General features: G+C 38.4%; 1 protein-coding gene across 4 annotated transcripts in view; it reads left to right on the top strand.

The window, feature by feature from the left end:
- Positions 1-15557, top strand: part of APP (amyloid beta precursor protein) — a 231062-nt gene that overhangs the window by 142599 nt on the left and 72906 nt on the right. The window lies entirely within an intron of this gene.

The following is a 15557-nucleotide window of genomic DNA, read 5'->3' as shown; positions in this document are numbered from 1 at the left end:
GTACTTCCTTCTTCTGCTGGAGCTTTGCCAGGAGTTCCTTGCTCATCCATGCAGGTCTCCTGCCCACTCTGCTGGACTTCTTACTCAGAGGGGTGCACCTGTCTTGAGCCTGGAGGAGGTGATGCTTGAATATTAACCAGCTCTCCTGGACCCCCTTCCTTGTGGGGTCCTAACCCATGGGATTCCTCCAAGCAGGTCCTTGAGGAGGCCAAAGTTTGCTCTCCTGAAGTCCAGCGTTGCGATCCTACTCATTGCCCTGCTCCCTCCTCGTAGGATCCTGAACTCCACCATCTCATGGTCACTGCAGCCAAGGCTGCCCCCAACCTTCACATCTCCAACTAGACCTTCTTTGTTTGTTAGTACAAGGTCTAGCATTGCACCTCTCCTCATTGGCTTCTCCACCACCTGAGTCAAGAAATTATCATCAATCCTCTGCAGGAACCTCCTTGGACTCTTTGTGCCTAGCTGTGCTGTCTTCCCAACAGATGTCAGGGTGGTTGAAGTCTCCCATGAGAACCAGGGCCTGTGATCGTGAGGCTGCTTCCAGCTGTCTGTAGAAGGCCTCATCGATGACTTCCTCCTGATCAGGTGGCCTGTAGTAAACCCCCACAACAGTGTCACCCATGTTAGCCTGCCCTTTAATCCTTACCCATAGGCTCTCAACTTGCTCTTCATCCACCCCGAGGCAGAGCTCCATACATTCTAGTTGCTCCCTCGCATAAAGAGCAACTCCACCACCTCGCCTTCCTGGCCTGTCTTTCCTAAAAAGCACACAGCCATCCACGACAGCATCCCAGTCATGTGAACTATCCCGCCATGTCTCTGTAACTGCAATGAGATCATGGCCCTGCGACCGCACACAGATCTCTAACTCTTCCTGCTTATTCCCCATGCTGCGCGCATTGGTGTACAGGCATTTCAGAGAGCCAGTCAAGCATGCAAGCTTCCCAGGAGAGGTGCAAGAGGATCCTCCATAGCCATGTCCCATGCTGTCTCCCCTGGCTGTATGTACCCGCTGGAGGCATCCTGACTTGAGCGGTGTTTTACTGACTCCCCTGTCACTATACCACTCCCCTTCCCCCATCTTTCCTAGTTTAAAGCCCTCCTTACCAGGCTGGCCAATCTGTTGGCAAAGACACGCGTGCCCCACTTGGTAAGGTGGATCCCATCTCTTTCCATCAGCTGTCGATCTTCAAACAGGGTCCCGTGGTCATAGAAACCAAAGCCCTGCTGCCAACACCAGCGGCGCAGCCAGTTGTTAACTTGGAAGACTCATCTACTCCTCCTCCCATCCTTTCCCCTCACAGGCAGGATTGAGGAGAAAAAGACCTGGGCTCCCAGACCCTTGACCACCATTCCCAGAGCTCTGAAGTCCCGTTTGATGATTTCCAGTTTGCCTTTCGTGTCGTTAGCACCCACATGGAAGATTAGCAGAGGGTAGTAGTCCGATGAATGGACAAGCCTTGGCAGCCTTGGTATGCTTGCTAAAAAAAACGTAATTTTGAACTACTAATGCATAACATAAAATACTCGATAAGAGACAAAACTATGATAGGCAAGGAAAAAAATGTGACTTTGTAACCCTCATTGAGATTTAATTTGGGGAGCAGTAGAAAAGAAGAGAATTTTAAAGAAGAAAGATTTATGCATTGAAAAATGCAGGCTATGTGATGTTGAGGGACTGTTGATGTGTGGACAAGGAATGAGGAAGGAATAAAGTTAAACTGAAGATAACTGGACCCTGCAGGTTAGAGGCATATAAAATCTCTGCAGTGAGAGAGATGTTGAACTTTTGCCCTAGAAAAGTATTTGACATCTTGTGCGTTTAGTTTCAGGTAGCTGAGGTGGGGCTGTGTTTTTTTCTTTACTGTTGGAGACAGCAGAGATTTTGTAATGGGTAGAAACCTTTATTGGTCTTGCATAGATATCATGCTTAAATGGCAATTGGAGCAAAGATGAGATGATGGTCATGAAAACTGCTAAGAGAAAATAGCTGAGAAACTGAACTTTTTGCTCTTTTGCTAGTGGGAATAGTTCTAGTTAGCAAGGGAAGAATGGTTGGAGTGAGCATGATTTACCATGTGTTAGTCTGTAAGAGGCAAATGGAAGTTTGTGTGTGTAGTGTGTGTGTGTTTTTTTTTTCTTTTTAGAAAAGGGCAGCCTCATCCATATATTTGATATTCAGCAAAGGAAAATTGAATCAAAAATAGCTATTGGCCTTTCGTGTTGTGCATTTTAATTTTATGAATTATTATTGTCTTTGTCAGCCTCTCTACAAAATCTGAACTGTCGTCGTGAAGGCTGGACAGCAGTATAAAGACTTGTAGTATATCTTGAGTCTTGCAAGATTGAAGCAGTTTTGTTAGACTTCCAGATTTTACAGATTTGTTTTGGCTTCTGCCCTTCAAGCTGAGCCATATGGATGCGTTTTTGTGCCCAAATTCTGTAGTAGGACTCTGTGCAGACACAAAGGTCACCCCATATAGTGCATCTTGCAAACAGAGCTGTACTTATTCACCCAGCACTTCAAATCTGAGACTTCCATTTCTGACTTGCATAATACTGAGGTTATTACCTCAGTAAGGGAGCGGTGTTGCTGACTAAAAGAACGGTCGTGTCACATAGACTTCATGTGAATTATTGTTAAATAGTAAAACTCAGAGGGATGAGATTCTGATTTATCACATTGATAAAATAATGATGTTGCCTTCCATACGCAGGTTGTAGGTGAAAGTGTGGCACAGACTGGTTGTAACAGTAAGCAACAGGATTTACATTATGATAGAATTCAAAATGACTCTGCTCAGATCCATTTCCCCAGAAATCTAGTGATCTTTTTGCAAGAAACTTCCTGTTACAAGGGATGACCTTGGCCATGATATTAAAAAGAATATTATAGATTGAATGAAACTTGCCAATTAGGTTGCCTGCCTTCTTCCAGCTTGACTCTCAGCAGCAAAGTTGTACAGCTTGTACTCATAGCTATTTGGAAGGATAAATAATCTTCCGTTCTAAGATTGGCAGTTCCCTCACAGCATGTGAAATCAGAAATGAAAAAAGAAATAACTTCTAAATTTAATCAAGCTGTACAGCAAATCCATTAGGAAATTCAAATGAGCCCAGGAGATTCCCCTCTCTTGGCTTCATGAGAGAGAGCGCACATTACCATTTTTTGTTCTTCTCGTAGGTATCTTGGTTTACTTTGGGAGTCCTATTGTTGGTCTGAATCCCTTTATTTTTAAGAAAAATACCTTAACTGCTGGAATGAAAAGAAGAAATTAAGCCCTTTAAATTAATTTTGTCACGGTGTGCTAACTGAATCCAGATACTGAGATTTTTCAGTGTGTTCCTCTTCTTTCCCTCCTTACGAAAATGTGAGAGTTTCATGATAGGTCAGTATTATTTATGTTCATGTAATATTTGGAACACGTGAAAAGTAAAAATGGCTCCCATTAAATGGGTTTATTTCAAGTTTTTCATCCATTCATAGGAATTTGATACCACTAATTTTGTTGTAAACTGCAATAAACTTTAAAGTCATACCACACAATAGAGGTTATGGCATGGACTTAGTCGTGTCTTTTTTTAATTAGATATTACAGGACTTTTTCCTATTAGTTTTCCTCAGTAGTTTCTCAAACAATATTTGAGTCTATAGGGCATCCTTTCCAAGCTACTTCAGTTATGTTCTGTTCCTGTATTTTTCATGTTATGTCAAAGTGTTAGATACGCTGGTATATACCCAGCTCTTATTTCTGTTCCTGAAATACTTTTTTTTCCTCTCTAGTTTCACCTACTGTTTCATTATTACCATGCTGTTCCTCATTGCTCTTCATAATGTTGCTAAATATAAATGGCAATGACAGTTATTGGAAATACTGAATATAATATATTTCAGTACTTAAGTGAGAACTCGTCTTTGGAACAGCTCTGATATTGCTAAAATCGTTGGATTGACTTTACCTGGTTAGAGTGAACCTTGGATCAAGCCTCTTCTCCCTTCCCCCTACCTCCAATCTCATGAAAGAAAGAGGTAAAAAACAGAAGAGATTCCATCTGGGAAATCTTCAGCCGCTCCTTCTGTTCTCTAATTTTCTTGTCTTTTTTTTTTCCCTGTCACCCTAAACTTAACCTTTTTTTCAATCCTTGCACATTTCCCCTGCTATCCACATTTATCTTTAAATGTGTTCTGTTCCTGTCATAGGAGGCTACTGCTGTCAAATTTTGTGTAACAAATTTCATCATCGAGCTACAGTGGAACGGACGTATAATTACCCTGGAAGGGGAAGGCTTTAAATATCTTGTTGCCGGTTCCCTTGGCTTGCCAGACCCCATGCCAGCTTTCTGTTGATTTTTAATAAGGATGCTCGATACTGTACACGGTTTCTGTTCACTATAAGAACTCAAACATTTACTGTGTGACTGTCCAGAATGGGTCCTTTGAAACCATTAGGATCTATCAGATGGGTGGTTCGGATCTAATGACTTCAAAACAGATGCATATTGGCAAGAGTAAGCAGAAGATGATTTAAGTGCCCTTATCAAAGGAACTATTTCTGTCTTATTATCAAACAAAAAAAAGTAATCTATTATAAAAATCTTTTCACTTGTCTCTAGTCGTTGCTTAATAAATATTTTAAAGCTACAAGAAGTACTTTTTTAATAAATACTATTTTGAAATGATGTTACTATTTTAACCTGCAGACGTGAGAAGCTTCAAAGTTTTTAGAAAATTCTTTCTCGTAAATGTGCTTAATTTAACTGTTACATTCAACTCAACTCTTTTTCCAGTTCCTGTAGCCGTGATATGGTAAATTTAGAACATTATGAAATTCCGGCTGTGATCTTTTCATTTGTTCTTTGTCTAAAGCTGTAGTAAACTAGATTCTGATGGCATAATCACTTTTTGAAGACTTTTACATGTCATTGAAATTACCTATTATAAAATAGGGCTTTTTTGTTGTTGTTGTTATTGTGCTGCATTACTGTCAACACTGCCGTTAACCAGAGTGAACTAAGAGGATTCACTGTTGTCAGTTACCTCTTTTACCTTACTTCTGTGAACCCTGGAACTTATTACTAAGTTTAAGTGTAAACATGCACTGTTATATTTTTGATCATTTTAGAGCATGGTGACTAATATTTTGTGTGAATTTAGATAGATTTGTATTTATTCTCTAAGCTAAATGCTGGAATCTTATAGACTTGCTAGACCATTAATTTCAATCGTTTGTGAGTGGCACATACTTTAATGTCAAATGGGAGAGATGAAAAGAAACTGACCTTATAACTAAGGGGCTACAATTTCATAATACCCATGCATCTTTACACCCTATGAATACATATTAAAACGTTGTGCACAAGACAGTCTAGTATTAGACATCCACTCTTACTGCTTTTTACGTAGGCTAACTTTACCTTGCTGTCTGACTAGTATCAGCTCATCCTTGGTAATTGATGAGATTGGTCTTAAAATGTTTTCCATTTGTGCTGTTAAGTGAAGGAAAAATATATTACCTCTAGTGTTTTGCATTGTCCGGTTTAATTTCTCTTTAAAGGTACTGCATATAACAGTCTGTACCTTTTTACAGCAAAGGCTTAAAGATGATACTGCCAACATTTTTGGTTGTCAGTAATTTCCTTTATGCATTTACTATCTATTTGGGATCTTGACATCTCTTTAATTAGCAGGGAGTAAAATGTTTTGGCAGCTGAACTTGCATGCCAACCTCCAGAGTGTGTTTTAAGTGATAAGGAGGTAAAGAGCTGCCGTGCATTTGTGTAAGTCGAATGGTAATATATACATAGTTTTTAGTTAGAAAAGACATTTTAATCTTCTATCTTGTTTATCAGATGATTGCTCATTTTATCTGTAAAACTTCAGAGACCACTTGAGCTTGAGGTCAGGAGGGAGACTTAAACACGGAAAGCGAGCAGATGTATAGAACACATTCATCTAATATAGATGATATTGCCCTTTCACGGTTCTCGACGTTTATGGGGTAGTTGGCAGGCCTGTGTCTATAAAAGCAGTAGAGCTTGAAAGTTGCTTCATCTCAGGAATGCATTTTTTTGACAATGCACTTAGTGTTGGAAAGTATTCATCACCGTGAACTAGCTGTGGCACTTATTTCTCACAGTGTTACAGGAGATACAATTTAAAATACAGAAGTCTAGCACTAACATTTCAAATCCTAACAACCAACCTTTATAAGCAGTGATATTGCAAGGAAGTGTTTCATGCAAGTACAAGGCTTTTATTGGAATGAGTGGGGGGGAGGGGGGGAAAGGAAATCAGTACAAATACACTAAGCCAATCCCACTAGAACAACCTATGGCTTTATCTTCATATTCATTTGTTTCACTGCTCCCTAAACTATTGGTAACGGGGAAATTGCCTCACAGGTCTTCACTTAAATGTGTCTCTATCCCACCATCTCCCGCATCTCCGTAGATTGCCTGCATCTGCGGGATTTAATTTTCTCTGTTGTGGTGGACACTAGACTAGATCATGCATCTTGATGAATCTGAGGCCAATTTTCAAGCAATGTGCAATGTAGAGGAAATCTTAAGAAGAAACTATTTTTGCAGTTCTTCATTGTGAGTGCTTGAGGTTTGCCACTTGTTGCAGTACCCAGCAGCTGTAAATGGATGAGTTTTAGTATCTAAGTTGTTAATTTTGACTAGCACATTTAGTGAATGTAAATGACTAATTTATCTTCGTCTATATAAATTTGTCATCATATTTCACCCGTGAACTAAATGTAAAACCAGTGTTGGACTGTACCTTTGGAGAAAAAAAAAAAAAGAGAAGAGGGATGAAGTTTAGGATTCCGAAGAGAAATGATGCAAACGTTTCCATGTACAAGAGTTCAAGAGTTTGACTACTGATAGTTTGAAGCGCTAGGAATTTTATTAATATAATAATGTAAGCACTGCTGTTGCTGTCACTTGTTCTGTTGAGTTCTATTTTTCTCATAAATATTTAAATTTATGGTGACAAATAATGTAAGAATGACCTTGAAGCAGAGGTTTGCAGGGCAGCGATGGGAATGTTTGCTTTGGGGACCTCCTCGCAAGCATGAGAGGCAGCAAAGCAGGAAGGTGCTCTTCTCAAAATCCAGCCTCTAGCTGTTGGAAGCTGGAGTGGCTGGCTATTTAGGAATGCAAATGAGCCTTCACTATTGAGTGAATAATCACTCAAGACAAATTGAAGACGAGTTGGAAAAAGGTCGTCATTTTGAACATGAGGGAGGAAAAGAATTGAAGAACTTGAAGTGGGTGATCTGAGCAATTAATGACTGAGCTCTAAATATCAGGTGGGCATTAGCAAGGCAAAGTTGCATTTGTCAGGACTGGAGAAAAGGAAGTTCTAGTTATGGAGATGCCAGGAAAGCATGAAAGAGAGTTTGAGCCGTGCAGGGATAGCAAATGTAAGGACTTGAAGTCCTTACGCAGAAGGATTCTTAAATAAGAAGAATTAAGTTAAAGCTGGTTAGATGGCAGGTCTAATTTGAGTTCAGGCAATAGGAGAGGAATAATAGGAGTATAGTAATTTTTCTTTCCTCTAAGAAGTTTTTGTGAGGGATTTCAGTAAGCCATCTTCCAAGCTGCCTCTTGTTTTGATGCCATGCCAGCCATTTAAGTTGTAACATATCAAAGGAATATAGGATCAGTCTTTGCACAGCAAAGTTTAAGAGGAAATATCACTTTTAAACGTGATGTGATTTTTTTTTTTTTTTGTCCAGCTCAGTACATTTAATTAAATGTTCTTTCAAGGTTGATATCTTGACCTGTAATTATTCTTTGAACACTAACAAAAATTCTGAATTAATACAGAATCTGTCTACAGACTTCAGTGGCAAGGTAGTTTAGCCTTAATGGGTGAAAGGTAATAAAAGCAATAAGAAAGCCCAACTATTAAGAAAGGGAAGATCATTCCTGTGGAGTACTGGTTCAGATCAGTTTCTCTTTCATATGTTAACTCTCTTCATGTCATATGTGCCTGGAATCTTTTTTTAATTAAGCTAGTAGATGTTTTTAAGCTACGTGCATTCTGATCTGCTTTGCGAACATTCACCTAATTTGACGAAATTTTGTAAACAAAGAGGCATCTTGAAATTGAAGGGGGGACAAGTTAAGTCTCACAACTTGTGATTGCTTTTACTGTTTCAAATGTGACCTCTGAGCGTATGACCACTACTATTACAGATAGCTTTTTCTTATTTACTAACAAGATGCATTTATTTTATCTGATAGAACAATACATTTGTGTATCTTGTCTTCTAGCCTGTGTTTTGTGCCTCCTGCATCCCCACCGTTGTAGTCGGAATTCCTTAGTTTTTATGAAGAAAATTTTATTTTCAAAGACTTTTGGGTTGTCACAGTATTGAGAGAAAGCGAATATGCAAGATAAATAAAATTCAGCTGAATGGTTATGATCAGCATGAGTGATAAATAAATAGCTGAAATGGATGGGCCCTAACATCAATGAAAATCTTAACGAGAGTTCATAATGTTGAACGTGTTCACTGAAAATTAAAAAGTGGACAGCTGGAGTTGAATGATCTAAAGGACAGGAATTGCAGGCTCTGAATGTAATCAGCACAATTTACTGCTCTGCAATTAGCTTCCATGCAGGGAAATGTGCTGATTAGTCACAAGTTGAAAGATCTGGCTCTCAGAGCTCAATCTTAAAATATTAGCATTTGTGCAATTATGAACACTGGTGATGAGAGATGTTCAGAAGGTTTGCATAAGTATCCAGAGGCTCTTATCCAAAACCTTTAATGCTCCCTCTTAGCCCTTTGGGTAAGGTTCTCTCCCATGCAACTCTTTTAAAAATTAAGTTGTTGAAGCACCTGGTAACGTTGTAGCTGTGATGGCAGTAATTTCTGGAGAAAAAGAAACCTTCTCGGGTCTAAAAATAAAAAGTAAAATATTTTTGATTTGGCACTTGCCAGAAGATGAAGTGGGAAAGGTGAAGGTGATGAGATAGGAAAGGGTTTATGGTGGAAAGAGATATCTCAGGGGCCTGGGGTAGCCAAGTGCCAGTGTCACAAGTTTTGCCTCCTGACAGTCTATTTAAGAAGAAATCAAGGGGTCTCACAAACGCACAGCACTGCTGTCTACTTCCCCTAAAACATAAAGACAAAACAGAACAGAAATACCACTCACAGGAATAATACCAAAATTTGGGACATTTCTGGTGTTGATTTTTACAAGTTCTCGCTTGGATTGCTGACTGTGGAAGGAACTCTCTCCTCACCTGTTTGTTTGTTTGTTTGTTTGTTTGTTTAGTTTTAGACAGGGTTAAGAAAATGATCTTGATGAAAGAATGTATGAAGAGAACGTAATTAAAAGTGGGAGAGAGTGGGGATTTTCCTGCCTGTCCTCCACTTCAGCATGCTAAGAATGAGAATAGCTGTCTGTATTTATAATTCTATAGATTATATGTATTTATATAAATGCACTGTACTTAGAGTTTAGTATTTTATTGTGCAGTGCTCCTGGTATTGATCTCTGCACTAAAAAATGTACTAGCTCAGCACATGCTTCTCTATGAGCAATTACATTATATTAATTAAACTTAACTACTTACTGTGTAATAGCTCATCCTGGTGCATCCTTTTCCCTACATATAAAATAACGGTCATTTACTTTAGTCTGATATATACCTTCTCCAACCTTTATTTGTCTTCTGTCTCTCAACTCACTCACTGTTGTACGGATTGGTTTTGCCATGCTGCTGGAAGTAGAGTGGTTTATTCACAAAAGAATGGGGTTGCATCTTTTAAAACAGTTCATTTCGCAAGGTAGCAGTAGCGGTAATAGCTTGTCGAAGATATTCCATAAACACTAGTGGGTGTTGAAGACACTGTAATTAGTTGTGATTTTAGGCAATAACTGCAAGCTTTGGTTTTAATCCTTCTTTAGTGGTGCAATTGTGCATGTGGGATTTCAGAAGCAATAAATGCATTCATTGACTACTGCGCTGTGGGTAGGTGCCTTCGGCGTTTCAAGCAACTTCCCATCTTATATACAACAGCAAGTGTAATTCAGAAAGAGGATCTCTTCTAATCCTTTCACTCCTTTGAGCATGGTGAATAACTGTTGATTCTTTCACTGGAGATACTGATAAGGATTATTTATTTTTATTGTAAAATAAAAGAACATAGGATCTTGGGGGTTCTTATTGCATTTTTATTTTTTTCCTGCTCTTTCTTCTGATAATTAAAAATTGCTGTTAAATAGCAAAAGGTGTCAAGCATAGTTTGACTGCGTTATTGAGCCTATGTCACCAGGAAGGTTAGGATTTTAAGGCTAATTAAAAAAAAACACTTGGGGAATTGACAAATGAAATGAGTGCAAGTATGAAGACGATATCATCTAGTACTATATTTCTTCCACACCTGTCAACACACACTTTTTGATGAGCTCTCATGGAGTAGTAGAATGAGTTACCTTATGAAACAAGCAATGCATAGAAAATGAAACCTCCCTTTAAAAAAAGTCAAAGATCAAAAAAGAGATTGGGCTGCAGATTTTTAAGGAATTCTTGCATGTAGCTGATGTCTGACCAAATGTTCCCAATTTGCTGTGAGAAAACGTGCAGCACATCTATAGGAATGAAGTTCCCAACTGAATTGAAACGGAAACAATAGATTGTGTGCTAGGAGCCATGAATAAATTCTTAAAAATTTTCTGCTTTATGTTGAAGGGATACAGCTTTTTTAGCTATATCTTGTGTCTTTTTTTCGGGGGATTATGCTAGTTATTTGTATTATTGGAATCAAAGGTCTTTAAACATGCCATTGATGATTGCATTTTCTTTTTTTTTTAATATTAGGTGGAGAATTTCTCACATAATCATTTGGGAACTTAGTAAATACAGGAAGCAAAAGCTTATAGTTATTTATTTTTAAGCAGACTTTTTTTTTTTTTTTCATGCCAGAGAAATATTTCTGCCTATCTTATAATTGTGTTGACAGCTAACCACTCATAAAAGGAGCTGCTTCCAAATCTTAGTTATAATAGAAAACAAAAGCCTACATGATCATTTTATCTTACCTTTTTAAAATTTCCTCAATATTCATGCAGAACTTCTCTTTACAGAAATTGTTCCCTGTTTTAGAGAGTTCAGACAACATCTCTGTTTTCAGATTAAGATGTGGTTGATGTTAATAGGTTGGGTGATATCTGCAGCCTCTGACTGTGTGTGTGAAATCCAAACAGCAATTCCAGAAGAGGTACATAGACTATTAATCTTACTACTTGCTTTGCACAAATTTAACCCACTCTGTTTGGCTTGGACCAGTTCGAACAGCAAGCACACAGGGGTAAAACATGCACTGTATCTCTTGCTATGATGCTTGTTCTCAGCTAACATCCACAAAAACCTTGCCTGTTTGTGAAGTCCTTGAGCGAGTGGGTTACGCAAAGAAAAATACGTGTTGAAAAAATTTAGTCTTTGCACTTCAGATAGAGTCCAAGATGTGACAGTGCTTATCATAAATTTGGAAGAAAGTGCTGAGATTTGGAGGCATGGACCCCCGCATGTCTTACTCAGAGGGGAACTGTTCATGATGGAAGGAGGCAGAGGGCAGCGGGTTGCACCAGGAGGGCTCTGTGCGAGGCACTGCCCACACGTGACTGAAGCGAGACGGCCAATGCTGGAGCTGTTACGGCATTGTCCAACAATCCCCCAAGTGTTTTCCCAGAGGTAAGAGTTCCCAGTATCTCCATACTGGGAGTGCTGTTAGTTGGGTGCAGAATGCAGATGTTCCTCCAGTAACTTCTGCTTCTAGGCCATAACAGCGGTTTGCACTAAAGCAGGATGTTTTAAAGTATACTCTCAAGCAAATCAGCATACTTTTGGGTAGGTTGTTCAAATACTTAATTGCACATGCTACGGAAAGGCTTATTTCTGGTCTGAATATCTAGTCTTATGTATGCCTAGCTTTGACTTCCAGCCTTTAGACCTCAGCTACTTCATTCTAATAAAGATTTTGTCAGAAATCTTTTCTCCATAGCCTTACTCTGAATCAAATTAGTACTTCACTTTCTCTAGGATAGGTGTGAGTGAGTGAGGTTCTTGCTATAAATTACTTCCCCCAAAGCTCCCGTTGTTCCATGTGCCCATTTCAGAGCCTTTTTTCTTTTCAGACATGTATGATCGAGAACCATGTATAGCCTTCCATGAGCAATCATACTATTACTTCTTGCAGAAGGTCAGGAATAATAACTTTCTCCTCCTACACGGTTTGTTCTTCATTAGCATAAGCCTCTTTAGCGTTACCATAAAATAATATGTTGCAGTTAGATGTCAATCTATTATTTGCATCCTTTCCAGTGTTCCTAAATATGTTCTGGCCCTCTCAGGCATTCAAGCCTATTAAATGTAATGCATATTCTTTGTTTGATTTGGCTATGCTCTATTGGTTTGCACTAAAAAGCTTCATAATTCTTGTTTTCCAGTACTGGTTGCAATTTTGAGCAGCTGTTTAAGCCTTGTTCTAACTACAGCTTCTGCTGTCGTTACAATGCATAGAGGAGCTTCCTTGGAGAGCTGAAATTAAGATGTTTGTTAGGTTACTGAAGCCTCCAGATGTGCAGTTGTTAAACTAGTAACTCACTTTTGGACGGAGCTGGATTTTTTAACATCCCCAGCATCAGGTACTGAGATCCAGAGCACCAGGCACTGTGAGATCAGATTTTCCAATTCTCAGCACTCTATATTCTCACCTCTTTGGAAACACTCTAATAGGTGTCCCAGTGGGAAGTAAGTTTATCGTCAGAAAATCTAGCCCTTAAAGGCCATGCATGTGAGACAGCGTCTTTTGAAAATCAGACCTTAAACATACAGATGGCTTAACAGGTCTCATTGCAAATTCCTGTGACCTTTTTTCCTGTTCAATAAATTAAAGGTTAAATTTGCATAATTTATTGGACAGTTATTTAGATTATCAGTTCTTTCCACTCACATTTGTACCGACTTAAGAAGTTCGGTGGAAAAAAAAATCAATGAAAGACTGAGAAACGTGGAGAATGTATTAGAATTCTGCCTCATCCAACCTTCTCACACACAAACCTGGAGGTGTCCTAGGAAGTTGGCAAGAGGAAGGGTCGGACAAAGGAGCATTTTCTTTGCACAGAACACAAACTATGTAGTTCGTCACACTATATTTTGAATGTCAGATTTCATGCAAGTTTGAGGCAAAAAATAGTCATGGAAGGCAAATCCAGCAAGGATATTTTAAAACATTATCACAGGGTATTTACATGTGGCTCAAGAGTCCCTGAGTTTCAGATCTGCAAGTTGGCAGAATGTCACCCTAAGCTTCCCCTGTTCATATATAGTCTTCTACTCTTCCTTTCAGGATGTTCCCATGTTCTGTTAAACCCTGTCAAGAAGCAAGACCCTGGAATAGATGGTGTTTTGTCTGATGCTCTTAAATTTCTTCCTGCTTTGTAATAAAACCTTATGTTTTAAAATGGAATTAAAATGTGCCATACCTAACTGCAATTTCAGGAAAGATATGGAAAGATCAAATGAATTTGGTGCTACAGACCTTTTTTTTTTTAAAAAAAAAAAAAGTTATTTAAAAATACTTTCAAGCAGCTTGGATGTGGTTCTTTTCACTCAGCCCAAGCTTTACATGATCTGCTTTTGGAATTCACTTACATTTGTCTTAGAGTCTTTCTAATAGGCAGTACTGCACCCTCTCAGAAACCTTTTCTTACAATTCAACAAGACCCTTGTCCTGTCTTTAATGTTCACTAAGGGTCCTGTAAATGTTTGTTTTCTGAAAGCTTTTATTATAAAATCCAGTTGGACGCTGTGCAAATGTGAGTGGTAGAACCCATGGCTCATGGCTCTACCCTTATTCAGTAGTACATTGAATAGAAAGAGAAGGCAAAGTCAGAAGCTCTGTGTGTCTTACTGTGGTTCAATGACTAACATGTGAGGTGGTGCTAGCTACCTCATAAGCCTTTGAGTCGGGTGCCTCCCCTGTAAAATAGGGATAACTCTATGCTTGCCTCAAAGGATTGTTACCAGAACTGTTGTTTTTAAAATACAAATGTTATAATTTAGTACGCGCATGGATAGCTATCTTCTCTTGATTGTCATATGTGAAATAACCATTGCAGAGGTGCTTGTGAGTTTTGGAGCTGTTACCACTTTGTAGTTATTTTGTGGAGCTCTCGTTTTGATGTTTTGTTTTTGTGTTTCCTTACACTTTTAATTCTGTAATCCTAATATTTCAGTCACATTATAACTGAAGATGAATTGTTAACATTAAGAGAGCTTAAAACAGAAAAGATAATTTTTATGCTTTTAAAACAGAAGTAGAGACTTCAGATTGAGGCTGTGATGGTAACCTCTGAAAATATTAGGAGTTACATTTCATTTTTGTAATTTCTGTGTCGGGAAGCTTATGTTTTCCTTTTTTTTCTTAACAATACTTCAATAATAAAAATGTTTGCAAAATGTAAATCTTGTGGTTAAAATATTCATGGAACAAATCTAAAAATGGCAGGAGGAGTGATAATTTGCACTGCCTATGATTTCCCATTGGATAATTTTGGTTGCCTGTAGAGTTGTTTGCTTTGTTCTGCTGAGACAAGGAAGGCCTCTCCTTTGTTCCAGTGAGTAACTTATAAAATCTGTTATTTGATTTACTTCAGCAGCAGCTAAAACCATCTCTGTCTCAAATGCAGCCATGGCCAAAGGCTTTCTGGTTTTGTTTTTGTTTTACTTTCTGGGTCGTACATATAATGTAAAATCTGAGGAAAAGTTTTGAAGTTTGGAAAAAAACACCAGTTTATCTTAAGATCTGAGGGATGTGTTTCATCAGAACTAACACGTGAAAAGCTTGTCCTTTTACCTGATGATTTAAAAAAACAATTTAACACAGAAGTGTTTACATTTTAGCTTGTTTTTGAAAGAGTAGTAATAAACGAACATTAACTGTTGTTCCTCAGATTGAATTTCAGATTAAAGTTTGCTTCTGTTGTAGATTTGAGGAACGTTTGGGGAGTTTTCTTGTTTTGTTTTGTTTTGTTTTTTTCCTACCTTTATTAGTCTCTCTAGTAAAGTGTATTACTTCTGTTACCTGTATATAAAGTTAACTAAAGTAGACGTAGTCAAAGTTATTTAAGGAAATCTTGTGCAACTACACATATAGCTTTCATTTGTTTGTTAGAATTTTTAAACTGACTTTGCAATTGTTGAGCAAAATGTGACCAAGGAAACGAGGCTTTATAATAAAATATTTAGGGATGACGTAGCTGAAATGAAACAGCTGATCATGATTAGAGAGCTTTTTAAATGGCCATTACGTCCCTAGCCCAGAAACATTACTCTAGGTAATCTAGAAGCTGTTGGATGTTACTGCATAATTACAGAATTGTTGCCTGCTCTGCCTAAATTACCCAAAATGTAAGTCTTTCTGCTTCCAGTGTAACAGGTATATCCTGGTTATCTGACAGGAATGTGTAGCGATCGGTGCATTCTTGCTGATTATTTCCAGCATCGATTAGGGAGTTTTGTAGTC

Source organism: Struthio camelus, chromosome 1, assembly GCF_040807025.1.
Source record: "Struthio camelus isolate bStrCam1 chromosome 1, bStrCam1.hap1, whole genome shotgun sequence".
Lineage (NCBI taxonomy): Eukaryota > Metazoa > Chordata > Aves > Struthioniformes > Struthionidae > Struthio > Struthio camelus.
This window is presented reverse-complemented; position numbering and strand designations above follow the sequence as displayed.